The 14440-nt window shown below is 38.2% G+C and overlaps 1 protein-coding gene across 9 annotated transcripts in view; it reads right to left on the bottom strand.

Moving 5' to 3' along the window:
- Nucleotides 1-14440, bottom strand: part of LOC131437912 (protein phosphatase 1 regulatory subunit 16A-like) — a 233103-nt gene that overhangs the window by 200939 nt on the left and 17724 nt on the right. For 7 of the 9 annotated variants that reach the window (XM_058607576.1, XM_058607580.1, XM_058607581.1 and 4 more), the window contains exon 2: nucleotides 7324-8212. The exons of the other annotated variants lie outside the window; for them this stretch is intronic. The gene's annotated coding sequence lies outside the window, so the exon portion shown is untranslated. The remainder of the gene's footprint in view (nucleotides 1-7323; nucleotides 8213-14440) is intronic. 9 annotated transcript variants of the gene reach the window in all.

Genomic DNA, 14440 nt, shown 5'->3' with positions numbered 1-14440 from the left:
ATTACATCGTGATCGACAGTTACCTTCACGATAAAAAAAAGGAAAACGCATTACTACTGTACTTCAGTGGAAAGTGAAAAATTTATTTCATGATACATTGGCTCATGGCTTGTATTATAATTCCTTTGACTTTGTTAATCAACCAACTACTTCCTCTACTATTTTCAAGGATGTGCGGTATACAGCTCGAGTTCCAAAAGCACCTTGTCTGACATTGAAAGGTCTTTTTGTATTATCTACATAACCGTTCCGTAATAATCGTAAAACTCTGTCCAAACCAAACAATGTCCTTCATGAGAGGCGGACAATGTCCTTCGTGTAAATTATTGGCAGCAAAGGACATCCAATTCTGCACTATTTAATGAACACTTTCCGTATGACAGAGAGTACAGGACGACAAATTATTCTCGAAACTAGCAGGGTACTTACACATAAATACATACATACCAACATAAATCCAGTTCCAGGCAAGCACCGATTGTCGAGGAAATTGCACCGCCATAAAAACTGCCCGTCAAATGGACTCAGATTCCACTAGGCAGCACTCCAACCAACAGCAGAAGCAGCAGCACCAGTAGCAATTATCCTTTGCAGTTGGCTTTCGGAATGTCGAAAGCCTTCACAGCACGGTACTGACATTAGACATGCGATGAGGCCATTGAGAATGTGAGAAAAACTGGCGATTTACTCGATCACTTGGTAGGTCGATGATGGCAAGGATAGAGAAGTGTTGCATTGTTCTGCGTTCTGTACGGAAAAGATTCTTAACATGCAATGAAGCAATATTCTTCCTACGAATTTGTGGGGCAGTTGTTAAGAAGATTGTTTAACGAGTGACCAATGTCGGTTTAAAGATGCATGGTTAAAGAAGGAAAAGAAATGTTTCAAAATGAATGGTCCAATTTAACTTCTAGTAAAAATTTAACTTCAAGTATTAGAGTACTTTATTTACACTGCAAGGATACCAAAAAATGTAGAATTAGACATTGCATGTTGAGGTCTGTGGTACTGCAAAGTAACAAATAGACATTTTCAATTCTTGGGTAGACACTCTCTGACACAACAATGCGTATTGCAAGTCTGCCCGACTGATAAGCATCACTGGAACAGCATTAAGAAAAGTGTGAATTATTAAAATCATACCTCCGATTTAGATTTGTACTTATTTGTTGGATAAGCCTAACTATGCTCACGAAATTTATTCAACATGTTTCTTCAGAAATCATTGCTATTTGAAACTCCGATAAGCTAAGCGGCAATCATAATGCATATTGTCCAACTGCAACATTGTCGTTTATCTATGTTGCCTATCGAGTCAGGCTCATTCAATCGAATATCATTTTGTCAATAAACCTTAAACGGAAAAGATATATGAATTGCATGATAATTCCAACAAAATAAGAAATTCGCAATATATTTCGAGGCTTATATATCTAAAAACCTTTTCTTATACTTCATGGAAAAACCGTTGAACATTTTATGATCTTGCAGATGGATAGTAGTTCCTATAACACAACTCAAATTCATTCGGACTGCTAGAATATCGACCTCTTAACCAAATGAATGATGAAGGCGATTGATAATGGAATAGTCGTAAGCCAGTATACTAGCCTTTGACGAATCAGTTACCAAGCTTATCAATCGAATGGCGAATGGTTGGTCGAAAATCGATTGTCGAACAAATGTAGTATCGCGTAGACAATCTGCCACGGGAATACACACATGAGGGAGTTGTTATCTTTATTTTTGTTTTGCCATCAGTCACTGAATCGATGGTGACCACTGTCAACATGGTCTAGACTGACGCCAGCATAAATATTCTGCTATCATATTTGTGTCGGTTGTATTCCACTGGTTTAGAAGAGCTTAGGGTGCAGATTACGAATGTTGTAATAATGGGAACTAAATAATCTACGTTCGAATTCGATCAAAACTGTTCTAATTCGAAACATTGGAAATTAATTTAATCATTTTTGATTAGAGCTTGAATTACTAATATCAAAACACACTGCTTATTCTAAAAGCTCTTAATGTTTTATTTATAGAAATAAACTAATTAAGTTCGACCAGAATTTGTTTGTTTGCTGATAAAAAAATCAAATGTTCTTTATAAATGACTATCAACCTAAATTCTAACTCTTCAACTGTATTATTTCATCGAAGCAAACAACCCCTAAGAAAAGTTTATTTCTTAAGTACAGTTATTAAATTAACCGAGCTTAACTGTTGCAAACAGTAAACTTCTTCTTCTAACGTTTTTCTTCATTCTGAGTCAGATTACATCGTGATCGACAGTTACCTTCACGATAAAAAAAAGGAAAACGCATTACTACTGTACTTCAGTGGAAAGTGAAAAATTTATTTCATGATACATTGGCTCATGGCTTGTATTATAATTCCTTTGACTTTGTTAATCAACCAACTACTTCCTCTACTATTTTCAAGGATGTGCGGTATACAGCTCGAGTTCCAAAAGCACCTTGTCTGACATTGAAAGGTCTTTTTGTATTATCTACATAACCGTTCCGTAATAATCGTAAAACTCTGTCCAAACCAAACAATGTCCTTCATGAGAGGCGGACAATGTCCTTCGTGTAAATTATTGGCAGCAAAGGACATCCAATTCTGCACTATTTAATGAACACTTTCCGTATGACAGAGAGTACAGGACGACAAATTATTCTCGAAACTAGCAGGGTACTTACACATAAATACATACATACCAACATAAATCCAGTTCCAGGCAAGCACCGATTGTCGAGGAAATTGCACCGCCATAAAAACTGCCCGTCAAATGGACTCAGATTCCACTAGGCAGCACTCCAACCAACAGCAGAAGCAGCAGCACCAGTAGCAATTATCCTTTGCAGTTGGCTTTCGGAATGTCGAAAGCCTTCACAGCACGGTACTGACATTAGACATGCGATGAGGCCATTGAGAATGTGAGAAAAACTGGCGATTTACTCGATCACTTGGTAGGTCGATGATGGCAAGGATAGAGAAGTGTTGCATTGTTCTGCGTTCTGTACGGAAAAGATTCTTAACATGCAATGAAGCAATATTCTTCCTACGAATTTGTGGGGCAGTTGTTAAGAAGATTGTTTAACGAGTGACCAATGTCGGTTTAAAGATGCATGGTTAAAGAAGGAAAAGAAATGTTTCAAAATGAATGGTCCAATTTAACTTCTAGTAAAAATTTAACTTCAAGTATTAGAGTACTTTATTTACACTGCAAGGATACCAAAAAATGTAGAATTAGACATTGCATGTTGAGGTCTGTGGTACTGCAAAGTAACAAATAGACATTTTCAATTCTTGGGTAGACACTCTCTGACACAACAATGCGTATTGCAAGTCTGCTTCCACTAAATATTTCGTACAGTCGAAATCATATCACCACTTCGATTTCACTTCTCAGAACGTCAACAAAAAAAAATTAGGTCAAGTGTTTATTGAAACAGCAAATCTACCGTGTCGTCAAATATGCAATCCAAATAAATCAAATCAAAAAATGTAACACGCTTTTTGCAGATCGAGATTACACTGTATTCTTAGATAAGAGCTTTAAAAACAGATATCAGTTTTAATGTTCAGATATTTTTCATAACGACACTATTCTTCGACTAACTGGGTATGACGGTCGAGAGTCGCGAATGTCGTCAATGATTCGTCGTTGGCGGCACCGAGCACTGTGGAGAAGCCCGTATCTCACCGAAATCACATCTGTTACATTCCCGGTTCACCCAAAGCTAGATTCAACGGCTTCGGGCAGTTCGAACTAGCAGCGGTGAGATCAAATAGGATGAATTTACCTGTCACGGCGGGTGACGAAACTAATTTGTATGTGTATGATTTGACGAAATGGATTAAGTAAAAAGGCTTTTGGCGAGATTCTCCTGAACAATTTCTTTCGTTTAACCTTCAACTCTCATACCCCTCTGCTTCTCTAAATGCTTATGAAATTAGAGAAGCACCCCTCCCAAATGAGTGGTAAACCGAGTGAATAGTTACGAAGTGAGAAATATTTTATACATTGACCTTTCGATCGTGCATCCATCCGTTGATGTATTCTACAATTACGTTTTACATTAGTTGGTATTCGTCGCCCCAACCTGGAAGGATTCTTTGTGTCAGTAGAATCCATAGTACTAGCCATGCAATGATTCTGTACACTAAGAATCGGCTGCGAAGTCTGTTGAAACAGAAAGGCCAAATTCCACAAAAGGAATGTAATGCCAGGACTTAGCTTTGGGTATTCGTCGCGGGAATCTAAATATGGGGAACGGACGATCGTCTAGACCGAAAAATGTACACGCATTAATCCTATCTCAGGCCTCCCCATGTGGTTAGTAGAATGGCACCGATCAGAACCGATGGTTGGTAAACGACTGGACAAAGCGCAATTCAGGCCCCAATGTGGTTCTTAGCCTCTTGTCCAGTAACTCCTATCCCTACCACCCCGCGGTGCCGACTGGGGTACGAGTAGCCATAGGAAAGATCGGGTAACCAACGCCGGTGGGGCCTTGGCCGTATGTTGACAGGGAAGGGGGGGGGGGGGGGGGGGGGGGGGGGGGGGGGGATTGCCCTCTCTTTACAGAGAACGAGCCTACTCGAGCGTCTGTTTCTCATGTTGGGGCGGCTCCAAACAGCGTCTGTTCTCCATGTTAGGAGCGGCTGATTACCGTCCTTGTGTGTGTGGGACTCTAAACTCTCTCGATGGCCCTCCGGCGAGACAGGAAGTTGGTGCAGGCCTAACAAGCCGCCCGGCAAACACATGTTACGCACAATAAAGTAAGAAATACGACTTGGAATAATCGGCAAAGACCTACGCGACGAACAAAGGACTACGATTGGAAGCTTGGCTCATGGAACTGCAAATCGCTTGGCTTCCCAGGATACGACCGAATGCTGTATGATGAACTTCAAATCTGCGGCTTCGAGATCGTAGCACTGCAGGAAGTTTGGTGGACGGACAGAAGGTGTGGAAAAGTGAGCATCGATGCGTCAGTTATAGGATGTGCGTATTGAAGATCAAGGGCCGTTTCTTCAATTATAGCATCATCAACGTGCACTGCCCACATGAGATGAGACCCGATGACGAGAAGAAAGCGTTTACGCGCAGCTGGAACGAATCTACGACAGCTGTCCACGGCGGGATATAAAACTCGTCATCGGCGACATGAATGCTCAGGTAAGCTAGATTGTTGCAATTACATTGCTAGATTGTTACAATCACATTGCTGAACGCCGCTTACAAGGTACTATCATCAATCCTTTGCCGTCGTTTATCACAAATAGCAAAGGAATTCGTAGGGCTGTACCAAGCGGGATTTACTGGAGCCCGCACCACTACGGATCACATATTCGCGATAACACATGAACTCCAGAAGTGTCGTAAATACAACGCTAGGCTCTAGAGAAGAAACACTACGCCTCCCACCACGAATATTGATAGACGGTGACGATATCGAGGTGGTTGACGAGTTCGTGTATTTGGGCTCACTGGTGACCGCCGATAATGACATGAACTGATAACTTCAGAGACGTATTTTGGCAGGGAATCGTGCGTACTTTGGACTCAGAAAAATCTTTCGATCGAGAAAAGTACGCCACCGCACGAAATTGACCGAGTTATGTGAAGACGTATGCTTGATACAGCAAAGGACACCCCAGGGCTATAGCTGTTAGGTAAGGTAAGTAACCGATCATAACCAGACCAGAAACTGCGATCACTTTCTGTGTTAATAACAGAATGAGAGGGTGCGAATGGGTTTATATGTTAAAGCTTATATATAATTGCACAAACAATGAAAAGTTCTTAAAATAAGTCAAGCCACGTAGTATTGCTGAGCCGTTTTATCGCAAGTGTATTTGATTTAGTTTTCTTTGCTTGTGAAATTGGTTCAAATTTATCCAGACAATTCATCAATTTCTTGATGTTTCCAACAAACTGACTTGAACATTATTTGTACCGTTCTTAGAAAATATTAGCGCATTCTCGTTTGATCTAGATTCATTCATTTGATGCAAACATAGCATTTAGGCGGGGCTGATGGATTGAACATGATTTGCTCTGTGTACTAGATCGGTAAACTAAATTGAAGTTACTTGCTGTTAACAGAACACATGAAAATATGACGTGACGAGTCCAAAAAGAACTTGAAGAAAAACAAATACCACCAAAACAGGATAACCTTTAAATGGCCACTCTCTGAATAGGCCAGTATGAAACTCAAACAATATTTTCGCCAAGCGCATCAATAAAGACGTTGATATTCGGTTCGAAACTAAAATGTGTTTGGCAAGTAGCTTTAAGTTTACACCAGCTTAGCGGTTTATGTGAAACTGTTAGCTGAAATAACAGTTCAACATAAACTGTTATGCATAGACGAGCCGAAGACGAAACGCATCGACACTCTTCGACACTCCCTGGACCTCCACAACATCTTTCCAATGATATAAAGAGTGAACTGTGGCAATTATCGGTTGAATCGATTTTAATGAGATTTTTAGCTTGAATGCCGTTGAGAATAAGAGTGATGAACACTACCATAATAAGGGCTCCGGATATTTGTTAACTAATCGTTTGATTTAAAAAGTATATCTGGCACAATCACAATACAAATATTGGAGGCTTTCAAAATTTTGAAAAATTCATTAGAGAAAATGCACTCCTATCAGGAATAAGAACAAATTGATCTATGTGACATGTTCAAAAACATGCAATAGATAATGATTGTGATGTAATACATAAAGTAACAGTTTGCTGATTTACTTAAATTAATTTGCCAGAACTTCGCCCATTAGAAAAATTCTGGACGATTGGGAAGTGCAAGCTTCAAAATACAGGAAAGATCATCAAAAAGGATAAGGATTTGAAGAAAGGGTGATTGAAAGTGTGTAAGAAAAATGGCGCAAGGGCAGCGTTAAGTCCAAGGTGCGGGCATTTAGCGTAGGAGTAGGCATCTAGAAGGGGTTATAAACCAAGTATGAAAAAAGCTTAACTGATATGTGTTTATTATTCCTAAAGCGTTTTGTTTATTTTTTCAGAGCGTTGCTGTTTTCCGTTGCTTATTTTGTCTTTATTTTGATCATTTAACGAACCTAAACGGATCTCATGTTCTATGGCATTCATAGGGTATATAATTTCATTTAGTTCGCAAAAAAGTAATGTTGAAAAACATGCAAAACTATTTTCACCCAGTGAATTGCCATTTGTCCTAGAAATTAAAACATTCGTCTAGACCGTTCGGAATCTCTAATAACTCTCCGTTTGGGGAGCAGCTATAGGCATTGCAGGAAAATAAAACGCGACAGTCTTACCTTTTGTTTTTTTTTCTTTATAAGTAGACTAACTCCACGAACGTGTCTTTCGTACCACAGGACCGAGCGATATTCGCAAACCAGTTCTGGAGCCCAATCACCAAAAGCACGTGTTGTCGGTATTAGTCGGTAGTAAGCGAACTCCGTCCGAGGCGACAGGAAACTAGTTTGCAGTCAACACCACACAAGGCCTACTTCGGCATTGCTTCGACGAGGTAAATATTCACGTTAGCAATCGATTTGTAGACTTCAAACTAAAGCCACTCCTAGCTCAGCCCAGCTGGATTGTTGATACGGCCAAATAAGCGCGAAAAACTTTCATATTTCTTTTTCTTACACAAATGAAATCTCACTGCACGCTGTAACTTCAGCCGAAACAGATCAACGCGAATCGCACACTTGGACGGACACCGAAAAAAAAGCTCTTACACACTCACGACAGAGACGGAAAACATGATCTCCATAAAACAGTTTTCCGTTTAACCTTTTTTTTTCTTTGAACACTACAATTTCCAGCTGCACGCTTTTCTGTATTGCCACAGATTTTGCTTCGGCGAGTGTACGACGATATTTCGCTTCGCGAACAATCACTTTTGCACTTTATGTTGCCCACCTTTCTGTGTTACAGAAAGAGAAACAAAAACAGCAACGACTGCAACCAAACCTAACATGGCCAAAAGCACAGCAACACAGGCGGGTTGTGTTTTGCTATTTTCTTCTCGTCACCACCAGCTGCTCACATTCCGTTCGTTCGCTAGAACTCCTACACACGAACAATCTGCAGTCCAAATGAGTTGTAATATTTTTTTCTCTGAGTCGGTTGCTTATTGGAATCTATACTTTGAAAGTTGAACACCACGTGCGCGAGAATGAATCCGGCCAGGCAGTACTAGAAAGAAGAGGTGAAAACAAAACAATCGTGAGTACGTATGCATACTCATGGAATCTTAGCATTGGGGAGCAGTGGGAGAGGATACTATAACGGACGATCGGTATAGGCTGCAGTTGATGCGTTTGAGCCGTGCATTACGACTGGCCGGAATACAAGCAAAGACATGGTAACGTTATTCTCGTGCATGACAACGCTCGGCCTCAAGTCACAAAAGTCGTGAAAAAATATTTGGAAACGCTCAAGTAGGACATTTTGCTGTACCCACCGTATTCTTCTGACATTGCTTCTTCTGATTACTGTTTTTTTCCGACGTATGTAGCACGAACTGGCAAGTCATCGGTTTACTTCTTTCACAGAAATCGAAATTTGGCTCCAAACTTGAATCACCTCAAAAGACGAGGTATTTTTCGAGATGAAATTCGAATATTGCCTGAGAGGTAGAAACTAGCGATGGACGATTCTTTGATTAATCTTAATAATCTTCTATTTTGATATAAATGTATTTTAACCCCAAAACAACAGACCGAATTATTTTTGTATACCCAATAATAACGTTATTTTTAGAAACTACGTCACCTAGAAAAATGAAATGTTGGCAAAAAACTACAAAGATCAGCCCCATGGGGATGTTTCTAATGATCGATATTTTCAATCAAACAGTTCAATTGTACGTACATTCAACGCGCTAACTCAGTAATGTTCTACAGCAAAGAGCTATCCCAACTTTGAACAGGGGTACATTGCGCATCATATTGCAAAGATGGTCAGTTTGTTTTACGATGCATTCTGTTTGAAGTTGGCAGCTTCGCTGTTTTATCCCAAATATGTTGGATTGGGTTCTGTAAAAAGAATCAATGCTGAGTAAAATTCTAGGCTCATGTTACTTATTATCGTGGCTTGATCGTTGTTTCGATGATTAAGTGGGCGGTAGGGTCTAAACGATGTAAAAAATCATAATTTTTGCGATTTTTTTTCCAGAATTATCGTTCAACAAAATAAATTCAAATGTTTTGCATGAAAATGTGTGCAAAATTTGAAAACAATTGGTGCAGTAGTTTTTGAATGACGATGGACACGGACTTTCAAAACCTGCTTTCGAGGAAAACGCGTTTAATGGTTTTTGTATATAAAATCAATGGAAACAATTAATTACTCCAGGGAGCCCGTAGGGTCTAACATTTTCAAAAAATCATATTTTTCTCTTTTATAATTTATTATAACGAAACATTTCAAGAATGTTTTGTCAAGTTTAGAAGTCAATCGAAGTAGAAATCTTGGGCATGTGCGCTGAGCTCTTGCTTCTTCGTAGAATGAGATAGCCATAGATAAAGGTCAATAACTTCCAGAGTTTCGTTCCAATAGGCTTGAAAATTTCACAGAAAATTCATCAAATGTTTTACCATAAGAAAATATAAAGAAAATAATAAATGGTTTTTCAAAAGTGTTAGACCCTTCCCGCCCCTTAAGCTTCAAGCATCGACGTGAATATTTTTTTAGTTACAGTATAATTGTTCCTGTTATAACAATAAACTGCATAATCTTTCATAGTACAGTTTTTTTTTATCAAACTGCTGTAATAGGGCTAATGAGAATGAACAGTTTTTTCTTACTAGTGTCCATAGTCTTTCACGCTAACGATATTTTTTTTTGTTCTACCTTATGTAATTGTTTGTTGGATGTGAGCCAGTCGTACTTCCAGGGTTGTTACGAAAAATTTCAAAATCAAAACGCGCGAAATCCGCGCGAAGTCAAAAACTTTAACGCGCGATATTCGAGCGAAGTGTTTATACCACCATTTTTATGCATGTGACACTAATCGCAGAACTTGAATATAATTTAAAAATCTGCAAAAGTTTGTATGTTTGCATACAACACGTCACTTTGAGAAACCCCATGAAAACGATTTCATTTTTATTCTTCATCCTTTTCGATGTCCTTAGCTACTCCAGGGTGGCAAGTGAATTGCCGATTTGGATTTTCCCGGTTTGCGAGATGAAAATTCCCGGTTTTTGGAATAGGCTCAAATCGCCTCTATTTAGTTTTTTTTAAATATTCCTTTAATTCAAGCTTCAAACAGATATCCCATGTCCGAAACAGAACATCAAAACAAACTCACTAATTAAGGATTGAAGTACTTTTCGGGCATCTCGATGTATAAATAGTATAGAGCCTTTTCCTAGTCATCTTGGGGTTTTTGGAGCACATAACCTATTTCTTCCGGGCGCACATGACCGTTTTTATTATTTTTTGGTATACATATAATTGAAAATAAATCAATATGGAAAATAAATAAATAAGGAACCACAATCCTTAAAAACTTGCCACTCTGAAAAATCAACAACAATCTATGCTTGCAATTTCAAAGCATTTTTAATAGAGTTTTCTTCGTTCCTTCCGGAAGTGAAAGTGGAATTACCAGTTCGGCGGGAAAATTATAAACGGGACGATGGCACAGCGAACCTAACACAATATCGTCATTGCCAGGGTTTCGGCCATGATACGCTATTTAAATTGTAGTAATTCGCTTACAAACACGTCTGTTCAATGAACGATACCCTCAGATGAAATGTCATACTCTGATTGTGATGAAAACCATAAAACCAATTATTAACAATTTTCTGTTAGACAACAAATTTTAAATTCTCATATAAAAACATTTTACATTGACATCACACAGAAATATGAGCGTAACACAAATATTGCCTCAAGATGACATTACTGAGACAAATTATGATGAAACAAGGGCAATCATTCTTAGCCTTGGTATTACATTCCTGTAGTGGAATTTGACCTTCTGTTTCAACAGACTTCGCAACCGATTCAGAGTGTACAGAACCAGTGCATGGCTGGTGCTACGATTCTACTGACACTACGAATCCTTCTAGGTCGGGGCTCGAACATACGACAACTGGTTTGTAAGACCAGCGCCCTATGCATTGAACCGCCAACCCGGGTTAAGGGCAATCATTAGCAAATTTAAAAACATTATGACTCCTAAGAATGTTTAATAATTTTAATAAAAATTTTCCCTGTTACCTTTGAATACTTATTCCAACACTTAATAAAAATCGAACAGAAGCATCCAAATTATCCTTATTTTTAAAAAATGAGCTTTCATTGTGCTGTTATTGATAACAACTACAAAAACTCTGATGCTTCCTGATTGATTTAAAACTGCTTGCAAGCTCTTAAAAATCGTTGGACGAGACATGGGGTGTTGGTCCAATTTCCAATGGAATGTTTAACATTGAACCAACTATTACTCATATTTGAGTTAGTAATATTTTTCCCGGTTTTTCACTAAAATTCCCGACTTTCGCCGGGTTTTCCGGTGAAACCAAATTCCCGACTTTTTCCCGGTTTTCCCGGTCACTTGCAACCCTGTTATTCCCTAATGTTCGGAAAATGTAACAGTGAATTACTTACAATTTTCTGATTTCGAAGAAAGATTTAAGCGAAGATAGTTTTTTCGCTTCCACATCACCATGCCCGGAAAGCTTTGCCTTGTAATTGTTCAGAACGATCAGAAAGCTTCGGAATGCAAGAAAGAATAGCAATCTCCCGATAGTTACATATGTCTGCTTCTTTCCCATTCTTCGAAGATTCGTATAAGGAAATAGTTTTTCCACGTGTATGGAAAAACTCCAGACTGAAGCGAATTATTACAAAGCCAGAACAAAGGAGTTGTAAGATCTAATGCTAAATTTATCATAAATATGGGTGGAAGCCCATCAGGTCCGGCACTTTTAGAGATATCCAATTTGTATAGGACATCTATTATGTCTAGCACTTCGATCTGATTTAGATTAATGTCTTCAGTAAACCGGCAAGAAATTAAAATATTCACGATCACGACCATCTTCAGAAAACTTCTTGTAGATTTATTGAAAATATTACAAGTTTTCCTGTAGATACATTCTTCACGAAAAGTTTTCTGATTTCAATTTGTTTCTAACATAACCAAAAAAAATTGTTTGGGAAAGATATTTTCTGTTCGGTTTTTGAGTTATACTCTTCGAATGCAGTATCAATTCCAGACTTAGTTGCTTGCAGATGTGTATGTAATTCGATAAATTGTCACTGTTATTTTCTCTTTTGTACTTTTGATGTGATTTTTGTTTTCGATTTGTCTAGTTTCTAATGTCGTTTTCGCTTGATGCTAAACCTAACCCAGTTTCCTCCCTAACTGTTGTCAAACCGTTTTTAAGTTTCAACATTGTTAAACTGAAAATCGAGTCAGTTTTGATATCAGGTTTAATCAAACCTCCAGTGCTAAGTACGAACACAGTTTCGTGAAAAGTGTTTGTTTGATGAAACTACCCCGAACCAGATTCAGTTACCTCAAGCGAAAACGACATAATATACTCGTTATACCAAACTTCAAATTATTTTGTCGTCAGATTTTCTTCAATGAAACATCTTCAATTATTTTATCATACAACAGAGTGTATAGAAAAATCGGCAGAAGTTTCGAGATTTTCTTTCGTTTCTGAGAACTTCTTGTCAATCTATTTCTCGCAGCTTTCGACTAATACTGTCACAGAAATCATCATGAATATTAATCAATAAAAGAAATGAATAGCAGTTTTGCTGATTTTTATACCTTATGATAAAAAAAGAACCGGAATTTTCATTTTAAAATTCCCGCGCTTGTCCAATCGGTAAACTTTTATTCTCTTAACATTGGCAACACTTTTATACACATTCTGTCAAATTTTGACGCATATCGTACGATTAGTTTTTGTTTGGCAACTATACAAAGAAGTTGAAAAATTTTCGTGTGGCGATTTTTATAATGGATGAAAATTTAGAACAACGTGCGTGCATAAAATTTTGTGTTGCAAATGGATTTAAGTGTTCCGAAACGTTGAAAATGTTAGAAAATGCCTTTGGTGAATCGTGTCTAGGAAAAACACAGGCATACGAGTGGTATAAACGCTTCAAAGGTGATCGTACAAGCTTGGATCTTGATGAGATCCCTGGCCGCCCAACAACATCTGTTACTGAAGAAAACATTGAATCGGCGAAGCAAATCGTGTTGCAAAATCGTTCTGTACCGATTAGAGACATTGCTGTGTTGTTGGGCATCTTTTATGGATCAGCCGAACACATTTTAACTGATGTTTTGGGTTTGAAACGCGTCGCTTCTCGGCTGGTGCCAAAAAAGATGAATTTCATTCAAAAACAGCGTCGTGTTGATGTGGCCAAAGAGATGATTTCCAACGCAGATAGTGAGCCGAATCATCATCGAATGCATCATAACTGGTGATGAGGTGTGGATCTATGAATATGACGTCGAAACCGCACAACAATCGACCGAATGGCGCTTCGAAGGCGAGCCGTTGTTCTAAATTTTCATCCATTATAAAAATCGCCACACGAAAATTTTTCAACTTCTTTGTATAGACGCCAAACAAAAACTAATCATACGATATGCGTCAAAATTTGACAGAATGTGTATAAAAGTGTTGCCAACGTTGAGAGAATAAAAGTTTACCGATTGGACAAGCGCGGGAATTTAAAAATGAAAATTCCGGTTCTCTTTTGATCATAAGGTACATGATTTATTTGATTAAGACACACATCGGATATTTTGTCAACCAAGCAATCAAGTGTTTCATTTTCCCAAGCGAGAGGAAGTAAAATGCTAGCATTTTCAGCGTCTGGAATAAAGTCGATATTGCGCTGATTAAAGTCTCCATATACATGAACTTTAACTTCGAATGGAAACTTAGTCGTAACTTCATCAGTAACTTGCACAAACTTTTCATGTTTCTTTTTGGGTATTGTTAGGGGGAAAATATACTGAAGCAAAAATTTGCGTTTTACCTGATAAACGAAATTTTACACATAAATGTTCAAATTCTTTAAATTTTGTTATCATTCCGGCGTCAAATTCTGCTAAAACAGTAGAGAACATCTCTCCCGATATTTTATCAAATGTATGAAATTCACGATCGTTTTTAAAAACGTTGTAAATATTTCCGTAGACTTTCGCGCTTTAACGCTTTCATCTAAACTCATCTAAACATCAGTTGCAAGAATAATTCCATAGAAACACCCCAAAATATTTCTATAGATTTCATTATTCATAAGTACGTTCTTCATACGGTTACAATTTCGACAGCATACGATTTCTGTCGAAGACGCTAGACGAGGAGACTTTACTGAACACGAGTGTCGTGAACAATTTAAATTAGATAACACTGAATCTATTTCCAAACC

The sequence above is a fragment of the Malaya genurostris genome, chromosome 3, assembly GCF_030247185.1.
Source record: "Malaya genurostris strain Urasoe2022 chromosome 3, Malgen_1.1, whole genome shotgun sequence".
Lineage (NCBI taxonomy): Eukaryota > Metazoa > Arthropoda > Insecta > Diptera > Culicidae > Malaya > Malaya genurostris.
This window is presented reverse-complemented; position numbering and strand designations above follow the sequence as displayed.